This window comes from Paramormyrops kingsleyae, chromosome 10 (genome assembly GCF_048594095.1).
Source record: "Paramormyrops kingsleyae isolate MSU_618 chromosome 10, PKINGS_0.4, whole genome shotgun sequence".
NCBI classification, from domain to species: Eukaryota; Metazoa; Chordata; class Actinopteri; order Osteoglossiformes; family Mormyridae; genus Paramormyrops; species Paramormyrops kingsleyae.
In genome coordinates this window covers 3546203-3568799 of record NC_132806.1, presented here as the reverse complement: position 1 = coordinate 3568799, position 22597 = coordinate 3546203, and the positions used below count along the sequence as shown (strand labels likewise).

Here is a 22597-nt window from a genome sequence, read left to right as displayed (position 1 = left end):
AACTCGATATCCAACATAAGGCATGAGAAGAGGTTATAAAACAAGATGTCGAAGAGACGACCAGAAGCCAAACGAAATACAAGAACAGTCCGAAATGGATATAAATGCTGAACGCGAGGCTAACGAACATACTGCACTTGCTGAGGAGAGTGCGGAATGGAGCCAATCGGAAACAATATGAGCCGGTTTTGCCAACATTAGCAAAGAAATAAAACAGCTCTCACAGGAATTAAGAGAAGAATTTAGCACTTTTAAAGATGAATTGAAGAAAGAATTGAAAGAAGAAATTACCAGTCTCCGCCAAGTAGAACGAAAGGTCTCAGAAAATTACCGCGAGTTACAGGCGCAACAAGTGAGCATAACGGAAGCACAATCCCGCAAAGCCGAACTTGAGGATTGGAGGACTGATACGGACGAGGTGTGGATGGTGGTGTGGGAGCATACAAGGCAGATGCAAGAAAAGATAACTGATCTTGAAGGGCGATCAAGGAGAAATAATATCCGAATTTAACACAGAAGGGGGCTCTATAACTTGGTATCTTGAGCAACTCCTAACTAAAGAACTCGAGATACCAGAAGAGACTAATCTTCAGGGATAAAACCTGAAAGAATACTATAATGCAGCCCAGTTGAGATATGTTGTATGTTGGTGTCAACCAGAGTACTCAGCAAAGTTGAAGGATAGGAGGGTGCCCTGTGCAAACTACTATAGGAGACAAGGATATTTACAAGAGTTTTAGAACACATGTAGATTTGATTACAACATATACTCTGGATTTATGATTTTAAATTATGAAAAACCACAGGGGGTGAGAGAAGTTAATTTGCTCAAATGGGTGGCATTTGACAGTAAATTTAAACCAGCTGGAGCTGACAAAGGTTACAAACAGTGGGCAAACAAAGGAGTTATGACATGGTGTATGTTAGAATAAAAAGGGACTGGTGAGCTTCCAGAATATGAAAGACCAAAACAATATAGATGCACGAGAATATTTTAGGTATTTACAGTTAAGGGATTCCTATAGGAAAGCGATCAAGACTGATCCCTCAATGGAAGTGAATGGTGTGATCCAAATTATAATTAATGCATGCAAAGGACTAAAGATAAGAATTATTTCAGCATTATATCAAATATAATGGATAAATTGACTCATCGGTTAAGACTTCAAGAAACTCAGTTGGAGGACAAGTGGAAGAAATGGATACTATTCAAGACACAAAACAGTGACAAAGATGACAGAAAGGACAGTTGAATACATGAATGGGATGGACAATATACGGACTATTTGAATTGTAATTCCCAAACATTATTGTTTATATTGGTTCTGTTCAGGGGTTTGATTGCTTATGTATTAAAGGAGAAAGTATTAGTAAAAAATAGTTAAAAGTTAAAAAAAAAAATGTAGATTTGGATTGTAAGGTAGTGGTAGAGTCACCGAATGTCATGTCATGGATGTTATAAGCAATGTTAGTTGGTGGTAAAAAAAAATAGTTCTAGTCAGCCTGTTGGAGTCAACAGAGTGGCTGTGTGTTCCATGGAATGGAAGGTGCTGGAGCAGGCAGCGAAGAACTGGTCTACTGTGTGTGATTAGGAGCCCTCAATGGACCTTAACTCTCTATGTTTGAGTATGTAGCTCTTTTTCCATATGGCAGCACAGGTGCTGAATATCTGTCCAGGGAAATGGACTCTAAATTTTGTGATATGGGTGATAAAGAGATGACCATGCTACTGAATTTATCAGCTGTGTCACTTCATGGATCTGTACTGCATGTCCTGTTCAATTGCACCTCTGGGTCCTGGTAATAACCAGACTTTTTTAAAGTGGGACATCTGTCAAAATGCCATAGCAGAATTATGAAACAAAGGCTTTCATATCAGTTTAATAGCTTGGGATGATATTAGACTAGATAATACAATTTCAGCAAGCTCCCTCTGCAAAATGCAGTTCAAGCATGGATGTATTTGTGACACTTTTAATCATGGTATTTTTATTGTCATAATGGAAAATCAATGATACCATCTCTGGTCCTACAGTATAACAGCTTAGATAAATCCCATGGCTTCTGCAAAGAAGCTTAAAGCACATGTGTCTGGAAAAGAAGTGAAATTCCTCTTTTATAAAGCTGAATGATGAAGACTTTAGGACAGCAGTGGCCAATCTTATCCGCAAAGGGCCGGTGTGTTTGCAGGTTTTTGGGGTAACCTTTAGGTCAGCTGTTCAAACCCAGGTGTGAGGACTCTTCAGCACAATGAGTCCTCTAATTAGTAATCTAGTTAGGGAGCTGCAGCGAAAACCGGCACACACACCAGCCCTTTGCGGATAAGATTGGCCACCCCTGCTTTAGAAGTTTAATGCAGGTAGGACAGAGGCAAACATTGTTAAGTAAAGCACCTTCATGTGGTCTTTCCATTTGTTTCTCCTCTGGTTGTCTGTTTCTTTTAAACTATAATTTAATTCTCTTCTTCTTATCATTTTTTTCGCTATTTTATGTCAGTAATTCTGCCAGACTAAATAAATTTTCCTCTTGTGGGGGCCAAAAAAATGAAAAAAATGGAATTCTGCAACTGCACTTTTAAATGACATTAGCAGACTTGCTACAAGATCCATTTATCTTTGATTTTAGTCTAGATTAAAGTTAAACCTAGCTTACATTAAATAATTCTAGTTTCTCATTACCTCCTTTTTCTTGTATGCTGCATGGCAATTGAAATGAGAGAATTTCACTTAATTTTCTTCCTTACTAAAACAATTTGAAGCATTTCCTTGTACCCATCAAGTGTCTGAGTTTCCATTTTCTATCACTTTGTCAGTCTTGGAGAGTGCAGCTGAATCGTTGAAAAGGCAGTCAGATAAAGAATGTCATATGACATTATTGCCAAGAACAGCAAGGGGGGAAATGTCAGCATTGCTGCTAATGTAGAGCTTTCTGCTTGGTACTCAAAATGCAAGCAAATTTATAAAAGAATATAAAATCACAGACAAACAAATACCTAGATAAATACATTGTCAGTGGACAATCCAGACTGATATTTGTGTAGAAATAAAAGCATCTTGCAAAGAGGCACTTTCTCTCAGCAGCTCAAAAGGGTGATTATGGTTGTCATATTAGGGGGCAGTGTGTGGCTCAGTGGGCTAAGCCTGTGTGCCTGTAATCACAAGGTCAGCGGTTTAAACCCAGCCTCAGCACATCTGTGGGTCCTTGAGCAAGGCTCTCAACCGCCAGCTCCCTGGGTGCTGCCATGGGTGGCTGCCCTTCACGGACAGCTTGCTTACCAAGAGCAAGTTGAGGGAGGTGTAAAAAAGACAATTTCCCCCCGGGGATTAATAAAGTGATGATTATTATTATTATATGCATTAAATTTTTTTGCGATTGCTTACACACTAAAATCAAAACTTTCCCACAATTAGCAAAACCTGACACTCAAAGAGCAAAACACCAGCCCAGATTCGTGCTACACTAGTGGATCATGTAATAAACCACAGCCTAACACTGAGGGAGGCTGGACTGAGGGTACAGCTTAACCTAAGCAGGTACACGGTAGCATCAGTAGTTCAGACATTTTGTCAAAAGCACAGGTAAAAAACTAATCTTCTGTCAACAGAAAATCCATAGCTTACTGCATATACTATGTATATCAACAGTTTTGGTATCTATTCCTGTATCACTTTACAGTTAGCTACATGTATTTTGTTTAGCCTAGATAGGATTGAATGTCGAGAACACCAAGGAGGGAGGGGCCCCATATTCACACAGGAGCAAGAGAGAGAGATCATAAACCTGAAACAACTGTATAGAGTGCCATTTGAGGGAAATTCAGATAGGGTGAAAGTCCTGCAGCGTGAATATGTGGAGATAAGTTTTGTTCACTGATAACCTTTTGTAACTGTACATGTGATTTTACTGTATAGCCGTCCATTTCAGAGAGTTTTGCAAATGGGCGGCAGAATTTATATACATCTATGAGGTTGGATTTAACCTGAGAACAGTGAGAAGGGGAAGAAACATCACTGGCCACGGGGCTATTGTCAGTGTATCACTTGGGGTAACATTGCCCTTTTTGCTGCCATTTCACAGAATGGGGTCCTCCACCATCATGCCAAGTTGGGTCCTTACAACACTGACCTCATTCTTACACTTTTAGACAGATTACACAATCACAGCAGCAAACCAAAGGCACCAGATGCGATACATTGTCATCTGGGAAAATGTATCTTTTCATCATTTTGGTTAGGTTCAAAACTGGTTTCATCAACAACCACAATTTACAGTCCAATACCTTTCACCATACTTCCCTTTCCTAAACCCCATTGAGGAGTTCTTCTCAGCATGACAGTGGAAGGTGTATGATCTCCGGTCATATATGCAGATGCCTTCAATCAAGCTATGGAGAAAGCCTGTGACCAAACTGATGTAGCATCAATACAAGGGTGGATTTGTCACTCCAGAAGATTCTTCCCACGTTGCCTTGCAAATGAAAACATAGCCTGTAATGTTGACAAGGCCCTGTGGCCAGATCCAGCTAGCAGGAGAGATGGTGTTTAGTTTTCTCTTTTTTTCAGCTCTGAACTGGATGCTTTGTGTTAAGAACATAAGAAATTTTTGTTCCCATTGTTAGCCTACAGTAGAATGGTATGTTCAGTAATACTGTATGATAAATGGAAAATGTTTTCTTATGCATGTTTTGTTGAAATGTTCCATACTGTCTGACTTGAATACATGAAAAGAAATAAATATCTTTGTTGGTCTGCACAATTGGTGTCATGTAGGTTGGTGAATTTATTTTTATCACTTTCTCTGTGTAAATGCTAAAATTGTTTTAGGCTGAACAGAGGAGTGTTTAACTCATTCAAACAGAATCAGACTGTATGATGGATGTGTTTTTGTTATGACAAGAAAATAGGGTTTTTGTAAGAAATTGTATAGTTTTGACTAAAGTGTTCCATTTTGCAAATGATCTGAGATGTTGTGCTTATTGTCTGAAGTGTTTTGGAGACCCGGGCCATTTTTCAAAATTGTGCTTAAGCAATTGCAAAAAACTCTAATATACACATTAAATTCTGCCCTTAATGTGGTATTGAGTTTGTGGAAAATTAATTTAAAAATGACAAACAATAATAAATGAAGTAGAAGTAACAAGGATGAACTGGTCTTACTATTACAGTTTTTTTTCAATTGCTTAAGCACAATTTTGACAACAGGGCTCAAAACTTCAAATCACTAAACACAATTCACAAAATCACACATCCAAAGAGCAAAACACCTTACCTATCCTGCAAAATGAAGCTCTGCATGCAAAACTATATAAACGCTTATGAAAATCAAACTTTTACCCCAAGTAATAAACACTAAATTTTGATCTAACCAACTACACACTAACATGTGTAATCTAAAACATGTTTGTCTTTTGATACTGAAAGAAATTGTTGCAAATTCACAGACACATATGAGCAGAAACATATGTGATTGAAACTTCTTATTTCACTCTTCAACAACAAAGTAAGGCAAAGGACGTTCAATGCAAATCAAAACTTTATGGAGAAAAGTAAAAAAAAACTAAATAATGTAGGCATGCACATTATTCACAAAACACCTCACCCAAAGAGCAAAACACCTCACATATCCTGCAAAATGAAGCTCTCCAGTCAAAACTATATAAACACTTATGAAAACCAAACTTTTGCCCCAAATAGTAAACATTTCTTTCCCATGCCTAAATTTTTTCCTCCAACCAACCAAACACCACTATGTAAAATACAAAACACTTTTATCTCTTTAGGGACTGTCAGAACTGCAAATGCTGAGAATTGGACACAGAGACATATGTGCAGAAATAAATTAGGTTCAAACAAATCATTTATTTAGCTACAATTTGCAACAGAAAAACCAACAAAATCCATATTACTGTACAATTCAACAAATTCTAAACCTTTGAAAACAGAATGAGAAACGTGCAAACGAAAAAACAAATGAACAACGAAACAAGATTTATGCAGCGTCATGTCTTCTCAGTGGATCTGGCCACAGCACCTCATCCACTTCACATGCGACATCTTCCCTTGCTAGACAGCGAGGAAAGAAGCATCAGGAGTGTCTTATCCATCCCTGGATGGCTCCTACGTCAACTTCCTCACATGCCTCCTCCATTGCTTGTAGAAGCCCCTCACGCACATGGGGTTGATGATCATAGACCTTCCAACGCCATGCTGAAAAGAACTCTTCTATTGGGTTCAGAAATGGAGAATAAGGGGGAAGGTAAAGCACTATAAAATGTGGGTTGTTGGCAAACCAATTTTGCACCATGGCTGCACGATGAAAAGCCACATTGTCCCACACTACAACATATCTGTGCTGTTGCCCTTCATCATCTGTGTGGTTTGCCTGTTCTACGATGTCTCTCAATCTGTCCAGAAATGTCAGGATCAACCCTGTGTTGTATGGACCAAGAATGGCATGGTGGTGTAGAACTCCATGTCCTGTGATAGCAGCACACATTGTGATGTTTCCCCCATGTACGCCAGGAACATTCACAATAGCTCTGTGACCTATTATGTTTCTTCCCCTTCTTCTGGTTCTGGTAAGGTTGAAGCCAGCCTCATCAATAAAAATGAACTCATGTGGGATCACATTTGAATCCATTTCCAGCACTGTCTGAAAACAAAAAAAAAGATTACATAAGCAATGGTTTAGGTTTATGTTTAGTACTGGAGAAATGCAGCATTATATGTAGCGTCCTGTAGTCTAATAGTTACCTGCACGTAATTGTGCCTCAGTTCTTTGACTCTTTCGGAGTTCCTCTCAAAAGGCACCCGGTATATCTGTTTCATTTGTACCTGGTGTCGCTGGAGAACACGAGCGAGGGTAGACAAGGCAACTTGCCTAATGTTGCCAAAAACTGTGTCGTCCCTCGCGATGTGGCTTTGAATTTCCCTAAGTCTTATGGCATTATTGGCCAAAACCATGTTTATGATCTCTACCTCCTGTGCCTCTGTGAACATCCGACCTCTTCCACCACGTCCTACTTGTCTCTCAGTCCTTATATATATTGTATATATTGTATATATTGGTATGCAGCCTCTCTTGCTTATAATGAAGATTATGCAGTAGTATTGTACAAGTAAAGAACACATACACATATACTGTAAATATAGAATGCAGTATTAGCCTACTCTATATACAATATACATAGATACTTTGAATTGCTGTATATATACAGAGTGGGTGTTACAGAACATACCTGTTCTCAAGTCGAAATGTACGGATGACAGAAGCAACAGTAAATCGACTCAGGTTGGGTTGGACTCTCTGTCCAGCCTCTCTCATTGTCAATCCATGATTTATAACATGGTCGACTAATGTTGCCCGAATTTCATTGGAGAGTGCTTGTCTTCTTTGTCTTTGTCCTCTTTCACCTCTCTGTGCACCTCTACCTCTACCTCTTCCTCTTCCTCTTCCTCCTCCACCTCCACCTCCTACGTGTCCTCTACCTCTAACGTCTCTTCCTCTCCCTCCGGCTTCCATTGTTCTTTAGTGTTGGTAAATCTGTGGAGTTTTATAGTTCTCACATTCTGATTGCTGAGTTAACTAATAAGCAGTCAGGTGTTTGACCAGGTGACATTTGTTTTAGCCTAATGGGCACATGGGTGTGGCTTTCTGATTGGGTGTGTTTGGAAATGGCTAAAAGTGTCTTGGTGTGAGATTCCTGTGTTTTCTGTAGGAAAGTGTGTGCACTCTAATGCAAAAGAAGTCAAGTTAATTGCTTATTGTGTTCAAAGGTGTGATTTGTGTTTTGAATATAGCAAATGTGAGGAGAGATTTTGCTCTCTGAGTGTCAGTTTCTGCAGTTGAGCTTTACATTAGATTTTAGTGTGTTAGCAATTGGAAAAAACTGTAAAACCAAATTTATAATTGCTGCTTCTTCTTCCTCACTGAACATTTCTTCCACCACGTTGGGCTCATCCTTCAATCCTTTGATAAAACAAGAATAATGTAGATATTAGTCAGTATCCATTTTCTTTCGAAAGGATATTTTGCAAGATTTTAGTAGATTTATGCGTGTAGACTTTATGCACCATAAGAGTAATATTTACAGTATATTTCATATAATTTGTGGATTACAGAGTGTGTGCTATGTTGATTACATACCTATTCTCAAGGCGATATGTCCAAATAACAGAGGCAACAGTAAAATGATTCAAGTTGGGCTCTATTCTCTGTCTAGCCTCTCTCATTGTCAACCCATGATTTATGACATGGTCAGCTAATGTTGTCCGGATCTCATTTGAAAGTGCTGGTCTTCTTTGTGTTCATTGTCGTCCTCCAGCTTTACCCCTACCTCTCACTCTTCCTCAATCTCTTCCTCTTTCTGCTACTTCCATTGTTGTTGAACAATTGTTGTAAATCTGGGGTCTATACAGTCTTCAAATTCTGATTGTTGAGTTAAATAATTAGCAATTAGGTGCTTGGCCAAGTGGAATGTGTGAGCGGCCAGTTGGCTTATTGGTGTGGTTGTTTTAATGGCTGTGTTTAGGAATGGCAAAGAAGTGACTTTCTGCCAGATTCCTGTGTCTTACTTAGAGACATGTGTGTAGGGGAATGCAGAAGGTGTCATGTTTGCCTATGATGTCATCTATTTAGATTTCCAAAAGGCTTTTGATGTTGTTCCCCACAAGAGGCTCTCACTTAAACTCAAAGCGACAGGTATTTTAGGAACTGTAGCGACTTGGATTGATAACTGGTTAACGGATAGGAAGCAGCGAGTAGTTATAAGAGGCTCGATGTCACAGTGGGCCTGCGTTCATAGTGGGGTACCGCAGGGTTCAATTTTAGGACCACTTTTGTTCCTAATTTACATAAATGATATAGACACCAATATATACAGTAAACTGGTGAAATTTGCAGATGACACCAAGGTGGGTGGTGTAGCAGATACTGAACTAGCGGCTCAGCAGCTACAGCGGGATCTTAATTTAATTAGTGACTGGGCTGACACCTGGCAGATGAAATTTAACATAGACAAATGTAAGGTACTCCATGTAGGGAGCAGAAATATAAAGTACAGGTATTTTATGGGACCTACTGAAATAAAGGTAGCTGATTATGAGAAAGACCTTGGTGTGTATGTTGATGCTTCCATGTCTCATTCTCGCCAGTGTGGGGAAGCAATAAAAAAGGCCAATAGGATGTTGGGGTACATCTCCAGGTGTGTGGAGTTTAAGTCAAGGGAGGTAATGCTAAGATTATACAATTCCTTGGTGAGACCTCACCTAGAATATTGTGTACAGGTTTGGTCACCATATCTTAAAAAGGACATAGCGGCCTTAGAAAAGGTGCAGCGTAGGGCCACAAGAATGATTCCTGGTCTTAGAGGAATGTCATACGAGGAAAGGTTATTTGAGCTAAATCTGTTCAGCCTCAAGCAAAGGAGACTGAGGGGGGACATGATCCAGGTCTATAAGATTCTAACAGGTTTGGATGCTGTTCAACCGAATAGTTACTTCAGCATTAGTTCAAATACAAGAACTCGTGGCCATAGGTGGAAATTAGCGGGAGAACATTTCAAACTGGATTTAAGGAAGCACTTCTTTACACAGCGTGTAGTCAGAGTATGGAATAGTCTTCCTGATAACGTAGTGCAAGCTGAATCCTTGGGTTCCTTTAAATCAGAGCTAGATAAGATTTTAACAACTCTGAGCTATTAGTTAAGTTCTCCCCAAGCGAGCTCGATGGGCCGAATGGCCTCCTCTCGTTTGTATAGTTCTTATGTTCTTATGTTCTTATGTTCAATTGCAAATTGTGTGCAAAAGTAAATTATGTCTTTAGAATGTTGCTAACATGAGGGTACATTTTGATCTTTGAGTGTCAGTTTTTCAAGTTGGGCTTTGATTTTGTGTGTTAGCAACTGAAAAAAAAACTGCAATCGTGGGGGTCAGGGTGTATTGGTGCTGAGAAAAAAACAGATTCATCTTGAAGAATATGTACTGGGACTGGCATTAAGTCCTTTCAGCAAGCCAAAAAAGAATGTCATTGAATTTATCAATATTTTGTCAAACAGGCTTTGCTTCCTACTTTATATGCAGTGTGGTAATGACAGATTGAGGTAGGTGCAGATCAATAATGAGTTGTATATAAATGAGTTTCATGCATCAGGACAGAACTACACAGCTGAAAGGGACTGACAGGATCTTGCTATAATCTGTGTTCCATAACTCTACAAATGGCATACTGCATTTAATATATATATTTTTTTCCAGTTTAAATTTTTTTTACTGACGCTTAAGAAGGATTTCCTTTAGCACTATATGTCAACCACAATGAGGTTTTGTCAATGCATAAACAGTGCGATCCTGTACTATACCCTGAACGTTTATTATCAGTGTTAGCAGGTATGTAGGTGATGAACTTCTCTGGTCTTATTCATGCCTTTAATATACACTCACCTAAAGGATTATTAGGAACACCATACTAATACGGTGTTTGACCCCCTTTCGCCTTCAGAACTGCCTTAATTCTACGTGGCATTGATTCAACAAGGTGCTGAAAGCATTCTTTAGAAATGTTGGCCCATATTGATAGGATAGCATCTTGCAGTTGATGGAGATTTGTGGGATGCACATCCAGGGCATGAAGCTCCCGTTCCACCACATCCCAAAGATGCTCTAGTCTATTGGGTTGAGATCTGGTGACTGTGGGGGCCATTTTAGTACAGTGAACTCATTGTCATGTTCAAGAAACCAATTTGGAATGATTCGAGCTTTGTGACATGGTGCATTATCCTGCTGGAAGTAGCCATCAGAGGATGGGTACATGGTGGTCATAAAGGGATGGACATGGTCAGAAACAATGCTCAGGTAGGCCGTGGCATTTAAACGATGCCCAATTGGCACTGAGGGGCCTAAAGTGTGCCAAGAAAACATCCCCCACACCATTACACCACCACCACCAGCCTGCACAGTGGTAACAAGGCATGATGGATCCATGTTCTCATTCTGTTTACGCCAAATTCTGACTCTACCATTTGAATGTCTCAACAGAAATCGAGACTCATCAGACCAGGCAACATTTTTCCAGTCTTCAACTGTCCAATTTTGGTGAGCTCGTGCAAATTGTAGCCTCTTTTTCCTATTTGTAGTGGAGATGAGTGGTACCCGGTGGGGTCTTCTGCTGTTGTAGCCCATCTGCCTCAAGGTTGTGCGTGTTGTGGCCTCACAAATGCTTTGCTGCATACCTCGGTTGTAACAAGTGGTTATTTCAGTCAAAGTTGCTCTTCTATCAGCTTGAATCAGTCGGCCCATTCTCCTCTGACCTCTAGCATCAACAAGGCATTTTCGCCCACAGGACTGCCGCATACTGGATGTTTTTCCCTTTGTACATCATTCTTTGTAAACCTTAGAAATGGTTGTGCGTGAAAATCCCAGTAACTGAGCAGATTGTGAAATACTCAGACCGGCCCGTCTGGCACCAACAACCATGCCACGCTCAAAATTGCTTAAATCACCTTTCTTTCCCATTCTGACATTCAGTTTGGAGTTCAGGAGATTGTCTTGACCAGGACCACACCCCTAAATGCATTGAAGCAACTGCCATGTGATTTGTTGATTAGATAATTGCATTAATGAGAAATTGAACAGGTGTTCCTAATAATCCTTTAGGTGAGTGTATGTTCAATGATCACACTGTTTTTGTAGAAAATAATTTTAGCTAAGGTTACTCAGAGTTTAAAGAAGATCTCCAGAGATGTTTGTTTTGTACTCATTTTAGTTAGGGTTAATTTGTGGGCTTTATTTATTGGGCTTCAAAATCAAAGATATACAATGAATATAAAAAGTGTACACACCCCTGTTAAAATGGCAGGTTTTTGTGATGTAAAAAAACAAGATCACATTCTGTACTTGTACAACTGAATGTAGGTTTTGGAGTAAAATTGACTGGAATTTAGAACTGTGAATGTAGTCTTACGGCCAGATCCACGAAAAATGTGAGATCTAGCCTAGTTTGTTTCTGTTCTTTTTTTCCTAGCACATATGTATTTGTTTTCATCTACTGTACTTTTGTTTGGCAAGTGTTACAAAGCAGAAATAAAAATAAATACCTTTATCTCCTCATTTATATTGATAGTGTTTTATGTTCAGAATATACATCCATACCTGGCACACATTGGCATACCTGTGTGTTTTCTACATGTGTGACAGCACCTTTTTGCAAACTACTATGCTCTGCACACAATAAAAGCTAAAGCCACAAGTGATTTTCATTTTTACAGTCAGTGTATAGTTGGTGCCTCGTGCGTGAATTTAAATGACTATTTGTGTGCACTGTATTAAGAACATAAGAACATAAGAAATTTACAAACGAGAGGAGGCCATTCGGCCCATCAAGCTCGTTTGGGGAGAACTTAGCTAATAGCTCAGAGTTGTTAAAATCTTATCTAGCTCTGATTTAAAGGAACCCATGGTTTTAGCTTCCACTACAATAGCAGGAAGACTATTCCATACTCTGACTACACGCTGTGTAAAGAAGTGCTTCCTCAAATTTGTTTTAAAATGTTCTCCCGCTAATTTCCACTTATGGCCACGAGTTCTAGTATTTAGACTAATATTGAAATAGTCATTTGGCTGAACGGCATCCAGACCCGTTAGAATCTTATAGACCTGAATCATATCCCCCCCTTAGTCTCCTTTGCTCAAGGCTGAACAGATTCAGTTCCGCTAACCTCTCCTCGTAAGACATTCCTCTAAGACCAGGAATCATTCTCGTAGCTCTTCGTTGCACCTTTTCTAAGGCAGCAATGTCCTTCTTGAGGTATGGTGACCAAACCTGCACACAGTATTCTAGGTGGGGTCTTACCAAGGAATTATAGAAGTGTAACATCACCTCCCTTGACTTAAACTCCACACATCTAGAGATATAACCCAACATTCTGTTCGCCTTTTTTATTGCTTCCCCACATTGGCGAGAGTGGGACATGGAAGCATCAACATACATACCGAGATCTTTCTCGTAATCAGCTACCTTTATTTCAGTGGAACCCATAAAATATCTGTACTGTATATTTCTGCTCCCTGCATGGATTACCTTACATTTATCTGTGTTAAATTTCATCTGCCAAGTATCAGCCCATTCGCTAATTAAATCCAGATCCCGTTGGAGCCTCTCTGCTGCTAGATCCGTATCTGCTACCCCGCCCACCTTAGTGTCGTCTGCAAATTTAACCAGTTTACTGTATGTATTCGTGTCAATATCATTAATGTAAATTAGGAACAATAGTGGTCCTAAAATTGAACCCTGCGGTACCCCACTATAAACGGAGGCCCACTGTGACATAGTGCCTCTAATAACTACTCGCTGCTTCCTATCAGTTAGCCAGTTTTTGATCCAAGCTGCCACAGTTCCTAAAATTCCTGCAGCTTTAAGCTTTAACAAGAGCCGTTTGTGGGGGACAACATCAAAGGCTTTCTGGAAATCTAAGTAAATCACATCATAGGCCTTTTTGTGATCAATTTCACTTGTAGCTTCCTCAAAGAACTCAAGCAGATTCGTTAAGCAGGATCTACCTCTCCTAAATCCATGTTGGCTATCCTTTATAATGTTATTTGCATCTAGGTAATCTACCATTTTCACTTGAATTATAGCTTCCATTATTTTTCCAGTAATGCTAGTTAAACTGATTGGCCTATAGTTTGCCGGATTACTTCTATCCCCTTTTTTGAATATGGGTGTTATATTAGCATGCTTCCAATCTGATGGTACCACACCCGCAGATAACGATTTCTGGAATATTAAAGTCAAAGGTTGGCTAATAATATCCCTCATCTCTTTCAAGACTAAAGGTAAGATGCCATCAGGCCCCTGTGATTTATTTATTTTGAGTTTAGCTAGGCTTAGTATCACATCAACCTCAGTTATACATATATTGGTCATAGACAATGCTGTATTCGTATTAATTGGTGATAAGTTACTTGTGTTCTCTATTGTGAACACCCTTGAAAAATAATCATTAAACTCGTTTACCATATCAATTTCGTTATCAATTATAAGGCCCTTACTATCCTGTAAATTAGTGATTTCAGCTTTTAGTGCTCTCTTGGAGTTAAAATATTGGAAGAAACCTTTACTGTCATGCTTAGCCTGCAATGCAATTTTTCTTTCTACATCCCTCTTTGATAGCCTAATGTCATTTTTTAACTCTGCCTGTAGACTTAGATACTCCTGCTTGATTTTGAAATCATTAGTTATTTTCCAGTTGTGGAACAGAGCCCTTTTCCTCCTGACTTTATTCTTAATTTCCTTAGTAAACCACCTTGGTTGTCGTTTCCTAGATTTAGTTTTGCTGGAAACAGGTATTAAGTCCTCTTGCACTTGCAACAATGTGCTTTTGAAAAATTCCCATGCCTCTTCTACTGTTTTGCTATTTAACTCTGTCCAGTTTACAGTTTCTAATTTCCGTCTCATACCATTAAAGTTAGCCTTCCTAACATTGTATACTTTTAATTTAGACTTTGCTCTTTGGACACTAAAATTAACCTCAAATTTAACCATGTTATGATCACTACCGTACAATGGGTCTAAAACCTCTAATTTTCCAATCCTATCCTGGTTATTACAAAAAACGAGATCAAGAAGGGCTTCTCCCCTGGTAGGAGTATTAACAAACTGAGTAAAAAAACAATCCTGTACTAATTCCACCATCTCAAGTTCATTTACAGAAGAGCCAGAGACTGTGTCCCACTGTATCCCAGGTAAATTAAAATCACCCATAACCACCACATCATTTTTATTACTCATAATCCTGATATCATCATATAATATTCTGCTTTCCTCTACAGCTACATTAGGTGCCCTATAACAAACCCCGACAATTAGGCCATTTGAATCTTTAGCATCAAGTTTGATCCATACAGCTTCTGAATTTTTATTTTTATCAGTGAGATCCCTTGCCTGCAAGTTTTCTTTTACGTATACTGCAACACCACCTCCCTTCTTGCCTATCCGGTCTCTACGGAACAACGTATAACCATCCATATTATATTCATCACCATCATTGTCACTCATCCATGTTTCAGTTATTCCTATAATGTCGTAATTGTCTGAAGAAATTAAAGCCTCTAAGTCATTAATTTTGTTTCTAATACTCCTAGCATTCAAATACAGACCACTAATGGTAGGCCTTTTACAGTGTCTACTTTTAATTTTTATTTGGGCTTTCCGTCTCTCCCCACATAAATTCTTAACTGACCTCCCTGAGTTTGAAGAGCTTTGCAATAACTGTGTTTTCAAGAGATGTATAATATTTTTTTGGTTTGATGTAAGGTTTTGTGGTTAGTGTATAGAGTTTTACAAAAATAGCCTGTAATTTAAAAAATAGTGCCTAAGCAATCAGAAAAAAAAACTGTATGATGACAAAGAAAAGGGCAGTTTCAGAGACTTGTTCACATATGGGGTCATTGTACTGGTCTATTGTGCTAAAGAAAGTCGAGTCAAAGAATGAAGCTATCGGTAGATCTATGTTGCTACCTTTGGGACCAGGGTTTGAGTCTTCGCCAGGGTTCCATGTATGTGCAGTTTGCATGTTCTACCCGTGGCATCGTGGGGTTTCCTCCAGGTACTCCAGTTTCCCCCCGCAGTCCAAAACATGCTAAGGTGAACTGGCATTTCCAAATTGCCGATAGGTATGCATGTGTTTGAGTGACTAGTGTGTGAGTGTGCCCTGCGATGGGTTGGGACCTATCCTGAGTAGTTCTCTGCAGGCCAGTACCTCGAGTTCCTGGTCTAAAGGGATATTTGCGAGGTCTTCTGATTCACAATGGCACCAGTGTTTGGCTATGCCTCTGCTTCTGCTTTCATTTACCTGTTTGTTTATTTGCTGTGTCTTGTCAGTGTTACTTTTACAATTTTACCCGGCATCGTTGTTTCCATTCATTACTGCCGATCAAATCTGCCATGGATGTTTTACAGTCTCTGTGGCTGTGTTTTTCCACCACCGCTGGAACACAGCGTGATACTCGGCGTGCCTCCATTGCTGGTGGCTGTCAGCCGGCCTTCGTCACGGAAGCCCCGCCAGAGAAAGTGTGGGAAGAGGGCTGGCTTTTTTGTATAGCTTCGCCGCGTTTGGAGAGAGTCTGGAGTAGCAGATGGGCGGAAGTTTTGGATCTCATCTGTTGCCGGGCGGGTGTGCACGGGTCCTGTCGGCCTCGGGCTAATTTCCGTGTTTCCATTTGACGTCTAATCAACTTGCCATCTGAAGGTGTGGAAAATGGCTTCCCAGCACGGTAGGAATCCCGACTAGCTGTGTAGCTTTTCTCACTTCTCCGCCTCTGACTCTCAATCGGACCCTGCTCCTATATCTGCTAAAATGATGGTGCTAAATGCCCGTTAACAAGTCTGTTATTCTCAGTGACTTGTTTTGTCACGAGAGACTGGATTTTATGTTTATCTCTGAGATATGGCAACATCAGAATGAGGTCGCACAGCTTTTAGAACTATGTCCTGGAGACTGTTCGTTCATATCTGCACCATGGACTTCTGGCTGAGGAAGTGGTGAGGAAGTGGATTAATCATCCACTATTAATTTAGACAGAATTATTATAGTTGGGGATTTTAACATTCATGTTGATGATTTGTCAAACAGCACTGCCAAGGAATTTTTGAGTATTATGGACTCTTTCAATTTTATCCAAGATGTATCTGGTCCAACTCACATTGCTGGACACACTCATGATTTGGTTTTTACGTATGGCTTTACTCTTGACCACCTGCACATAGAGTCATTTTTAGTGAACATTATTAACTTTCATTTAATGTTTCATTCTGTTCAGAGTTTCTTCCACAAACATGCATTATGCACAGGCGATTCATTGATAACTGTGTTATATCTGAATTTTCTCATCGTTTTAATTTTGTGGTCCCCTCTGATGGGGATGTTGAGCATCTGACTAAATCATTTAACAAACACTGTCAGGATATTCTTGATAAAGTGGTGCCATATACTGTAAACTTAGGCAACGTTTGGTTACTCCTCACTTGCCATGGTTAAATAATCTCACTCGTGGCCTTCTACATTCTTGTCGAAAAGTAGAATGATTGTGGAAGGCTATGGGTTTGGTTGTTCATCGTGAGTATTTTAAAGAATTACTTCACTCTTATAATGAGGCAGTGATGAAGGCTACACAATGACCGGCTAGGTATGGGCAAGCGCTTGAATACACAAAATAAGAGCTTCAACAAAGGACAGGTACAGGTTATAACTAATCAACCAAACACTGGGGCTGGGAACAACAAAACACAGCTGAAGGTCATTAACAAATACTAAAGGCCCAAATGCTAGCAGTGATATGATCAAGACCCCATCTGTTTTGAGATCAAGACAAGATCAAGACCCCATTCTAACCAAGATCAAGACTTTTAATCAACACCAAAACAAGACCAAGACTTGAAAATTCACAATCAGGATTAAGATTTTTTTTGGTAGAGTGTACCTGTCACGTTTGGCCGGTAGGCGAACCAGGAAGCAGGCGAGCTGAGCCAAACTTACGGGTAGAAGGGGGTTTATTGGCTGACGGACAGACAGGCACGGACATCTACGGACAATACAATGCCGAATCTGGCATACATGGGGAGACGCGGACTAATATACACAGGACTAATCAAATGAAACAGGACACAGATGATCACAAACAGGAATGAACACGAGGTAATGAGGGGGCGTGGCACACATCGGGATCGGACGGAGCGGATCGTGACATAACCCCCCCCCAAAGGCGCGCACACCGGGCACGCCCCAAGGGGAGGTGACGGACGAGACGAGGGCAGGAAACAGGACCTGGAAGACAAAAAGCAAAAACATCAACCAAGGGCGGGGAACAGAACAGAGACACAAAACAAGAACAAGGACCAAAAGAAAGACAGGACCCGACAAAGGACGGGGAACGCAGACAGACAGACCAGGAAGGGAGACACAGAAGAAGGGGAGAAAGGTGGAACAAAAGGGCCAGGAGTGAACGAAGGAGACAGGGAGGGACGAGGAACAAAGGCAGGGGGGACAGACGGGAACGGAGGAGGGACAAGGGGAGCCCGAGGGAGCCCAGGCGGGCGACGGGCAGCGGCCGGAGGGGCCGCAGGGGAGAGGGAGGAGGGAGCAGGAGGGGACCACCCAGGGGCCAAGGGAACGGGACGAGGGAGTGACGGAGGGGACACGGAGGGAGCAGGAGGGAACACCAGTGAAGGCAGGCAGGAGGGGGAAGCCGCGGCAGGCGGAGGCGCAGCCGGAGCCGGCGAAGGCGCCGTCCGACGCCCAGCCGGAGCAGGGGGACCCGGAGGCGGCCGACACGGAGCGGAGGCGGGACCAAGGACCGGCACCGAGGGACCAGGGGGGGACCCGGAGGGGACCCCCGAGCCGGAGGACCCACAGGCAGCCACCGAGCCACAGCCAGGGGCCGAACGGGCGAGCCAGGGGGCAGGGCGGGCGGGACCCTGGCCCTACGCCTATGTCCCCGTCCCTTGCGGGACACTGAAAGGCGGGGTCCTGGGGGGCGTCGGCCTTGCCGGGGAAAGGGCGAGGGATTCAGGGCCTCCAATGAAGCAACAAGCGTGGCCGTAGGCGGGGCAGCCAGAGCCGCAGGCGAGGCCGCAGGCAGGACGGGAGAGGCGGCCTCAGGCAGGGCCGCCGTTACTTGGCCAGCAGGGGGCGCCTCGGCGGGGACCTCCGTCGTGCGGCCAGCAGGGGGCGCCACGGGCAGAGCGGAGGCAGCTGCAGGCGTGCGACCAGCAGGGGGCGCCTCCATCACGTGACCAGTAGGGAGCACCGCAGCGGGCGCCGCCATCATGCGGCAAGCAGGGCGCGCCGCAGCGGCCACCTCAGGCAGCTCAGGCGCCGGCAGGACAGGCGAGACAGGCAGTTCAGGAGCAGGCAGGACAGGCGAGACAGGCAGTTCAGGAGCAGGCAGGACAGGCGAGACAGGCAGTTCAGGAGCAGGCAGGACAGGCGAGACAGGCAGTTCAAGAGCAGGCAGGACAGGCGAGCAGGGCTGGGCCGGCTGGACAGACGAGACGGAAAGGACAGGCGAGCAGGGCTGGGCCGGCTGGACAGACGAGACGGGCAGGACAGGCGAGTGGTCAGCAAGGGGTGCTGCGGGCGTGGCTGCAGGCGGTGCGGCCGGAGCCGCGGGTGTGGCTGCAGGCGGTGCGGCCGGAGCCGCGGGCGTGGCTGCAGGTGGTGTGGCCGGAGCCGCGGGCGAGCAGGGCCGGATAGGCAGGACGGGCGAGCAGGGCTCGGCGGGCGTGCAGCCAGCAGGGGGTGCCGTGGCAGGCACCTCGGGCAGAGCGGTATCATCCGCCGCGAGCTGAACTGGCAGGGCCGACAAGCAGGGCAGGACAGGCGAGACGGGCTTGAGCGTGCGGCGGGCGCCGCCATCACGCGGCCAGCAGGGGGCGCCGCCATCACGCGGCCAGCAGGGGGCGCTGCAGCGGCCACCGCAGGCATTGCCGTAGACAGAGCGGTGGCAGCTGCAGGGACTGCATGCGGGTCAGGCAGGTCATGCAGGACAGGCGGGTCAGGCGGGTCAGGCAGTGCCGCGGGCAGAGCGGCGGCAGCAGCAGCAGCAGGCGGTGCCGCGGGCAGAGCGGCGGCAGCAGCAGCAGCAGCAGGCGGTGCCGCGGGCAGAGCGGCGACAGCAGCAGCAGGTGTAGCCGCTGGCAGGTCCGGAACGGGCGTCAGGAGGGGAGCCGAGCGACTAGGCGCTGACCCTTTAAGGGCTTTGGAGACCCGGGGAATAGAGTCTCTCACGGCGCGCCCTAGACGCTCTGGCCAGTAACAGTAAGCCTCCAACGGAGGCGGCTGCTCTCCGTGGGAGCCGGCAAAGCGGGCAGAGACGATGTCATCCCAGGCGGGCGGTGAGCTGTCATGCTCCCTGGGTAGCTCCCAGGCGGGGAGCAGAGAGCAGGCTCCCAGGAAGAGCGTCGGGGTGGCTGCCTCTCCTTCTTGCCGCGTTCGGCGTTGCTTACGCCGGTTCCTTCTGGAGCTAGGGGGTTGAGCGGCCGAAGCCGCTTTAAGCTCAGTAATGCGCTGTGGAAGACGCGTTTTTTGCGCGGCGGTGGAGGCTGGAGCTCTAGCCGTCTTGCCCAGGACGGAGAGGACGCTCGAAGGTGAGTCGGGGGGCGGCTCCCAGGAGGTATATCCCAGCCGGGACAACCAAACAGCTGCTCTCTCCCTCAGCCGACGAAGGTGTTCTTCCACCCTTACGTGGAGCTGTTTCTCACCGAGAATGTCTCTCTTGTTCAAGAGCTGCCAACACTCCTTTACGAGCGGGCGTGCCTCTGGATCGTCGCGGAGTTCCAACAGGTTGATCCAATGGAACACCTCTTCGTCGATCGAGAGGTCCGCCCCTACAGCGCTGAGCTTGGTTGGGAGATCTGTCATTCTGTCACGTTCGGCCGGTAGGCGAACCAGGAAGCAGGGGAGCTGAGCCAAACTTACGGGTAGAAGGGGGTTTATTGGCTGACGGACAAACTGGCACGGACATCAACGGACAATACAATGCCGAATCTGGCATACATGGGGAGACGCGGACTAATATACACAGGACTAATCAAATGAAACAGGACACAGATGATCACAAACAGGAATGAACACGAGGTAATGAGGGGGCGTGGCCCACATCGGGATCGGACGGAGCGGATCGTGACAGTACCCATACTGGGGCTATATTTTAATGTATGTAATTCCAAAAGATCCCATTATTGAAATAAATAATGTTCACATACCCTAAACAATAATTCAGATAAAACACAATATAATGAAATCATGTTCACAAGCACCTGAAATTTGCAGATGACACCAAGGTGGGTGGTGTAGCAGATACTGAACTAGCGGCTCAGCAGATACAGCGGGATCTTGATTTAATTAGTGACTGGGCCGATACCTGGCAGATGAAATTTAACATAGACAAATGTAAGGTACTCCATGTAGGGAGCAGAAATATAAAGTACATGTATTTTATGGGACCTACTGAAATAAAGGTAGCTGATTATGAGAAAGACCTTGGTGTGCATGTTGATGCTTCCATGTCTCATTCTCGCAAGTGTGGGGAATCAATAAAAAAAGGCCAATAGGATGTTGGGGTATATCTCCAGGTGTGTGGAGTTTAAGTCAAGGGAGGTAATGCTTATAAGATTATACAATTCCTTGGTGAGACCTGACCTAGAATATTGTGTGCAGGTTTGGTCACCATATCTTAAAAAGGACATTGCGGCCTTAGAAAAGGTGCAGCGAAGGGGCACAAGAATGATTCCTGGTCTTAAAGGAATGTCATACGAGGAAAGGTTAGTTGAGCTAAATCTGTTCAGCCTCAAGCAAAGGAGACTGAGGGGGGACATGATCCAGGTCTATAAGATTCTAACAGGTTTGGATGCTGTTCAGCCGAATAGTTACTTCAGCACTTCTTTACACAGCGTGTAGTCAGAGTATGGAATAGTCTTCCTGATAATGTAGTGCAAGCTGAATCCTTGGATTCCTTTAAATCAGAGCTAGATAAGATTTTAACAACTCTGAACTATTAGTTAAGTTCTCCCCAAGCGAGCTCGATGGGCCGAATGGCCTCCTCTCGTTTGTGTAGTTCTTATGTCCTTATGTTCTTATGATATTCAAATTTGGCTTTGAAATGTTTCTATGGACACTATTACTGATACTGTCCCCTTCATAAGCTGTTCATTATTATTTTTTATTAATGACATAATGTGAAACGTTAGTTAGCCTAATCCAGCCCATTAGGTGTAATATAAAAGAAACCCAACTAGGGCTGTCACTATTAGTTATATTACATTTTTTCTGAATTGCTAAAACACTAAACCTCATTCTTAGAACAAAACTGCCAATTGACAAAACTCATTTACTGAATCAATCGCTCACAAAACTTGAGACAATGTTCACCTAGTTAGACACAATTTGCACATCTGAGTCACCCTTTTTGCAAAACTCTAAATATATTCTCATTCATCAAAACATGTTTTGCACCACGGTGAACTTTTATGCAAAATAGAAAACAGGTTGCAAAAGTTAAGCAAAGCAAGAACAGAGTAGTAATCATTTAACCAAAATGACTCAAAACTGTTCACACAAGTTTTAAATTTAAAACTATAAGTAATCTGAGTAATCTGCCCATTAATCTGATGATTCATCGAGTAATCATTTATATATAATATAATATAATATATAATATAATATATTGGCACAAAGCAGGATCCAACCACACGTTTCAGGGTGTCACGTCCACAGCGGAAGGAACGAGCCAGAATGCAGGCTGTGTGGGTAAAACACCCACACGGGGATCTTCATTAGGACTGGCAGGGGAGACAGCAGACACAAACAGGCAACAATGACCGGACAAGGAACACTGGACTGAGAGACGCTCATGCACTTAATCAGGAGAAAACACGAGTCTTAAATATTTTGAGACTTATGGCTAAGACCAAGGCAAGATTAAGACAAAATCGGCTCAAGACGATGCCGAGATCAGGTCTAGCGGTCTCCAGACAGGTCTCGAAACTGAGACCGGATCTCAAGAACTACAACTCTGAATGATAGGACTCAACTCAAGTGTCGGTC

At 43.3% G+C, this 22597-nt stretch overlaps 1 protein-coding gene and 1 long non-coding RNA gene across 3 annotated transcripts in view; one reads left to right on the top strand and one right to left on the bottom strand.

Annotated features, from left to right (window-relative positions):
- LOC111851973 (neurexin-2-like) overlaps positions 1 to 22597 on the top strand; it is a gene marked incomplete at its 3' end in the record, with an annotated part of 418474 nt that overhangs the window by 168188 nt on the left and 227689 nt on the right. The window lies entirely within an intron of this gene.
- LOC140593228 (uncharacterized) lies at positions 6096 to 7419 on the bottom strand. 2 transcript variants are annotated; one of them, XR_011993481.1, is made up of 3 exons: positions 7238 to 7419; positions 6753 to 7035; positions 6096 to 6651 (listed from the first exon to the last, which is right to left on the bottom strand). It is a non-coding gene; the product is annotated as an uncharacterized lncRNA (long non-coding RNA). The 2 variants fall into 2 exon arrangements; XR_011993480.1 differs by having other exon boundaries at positions 6978 to 7035.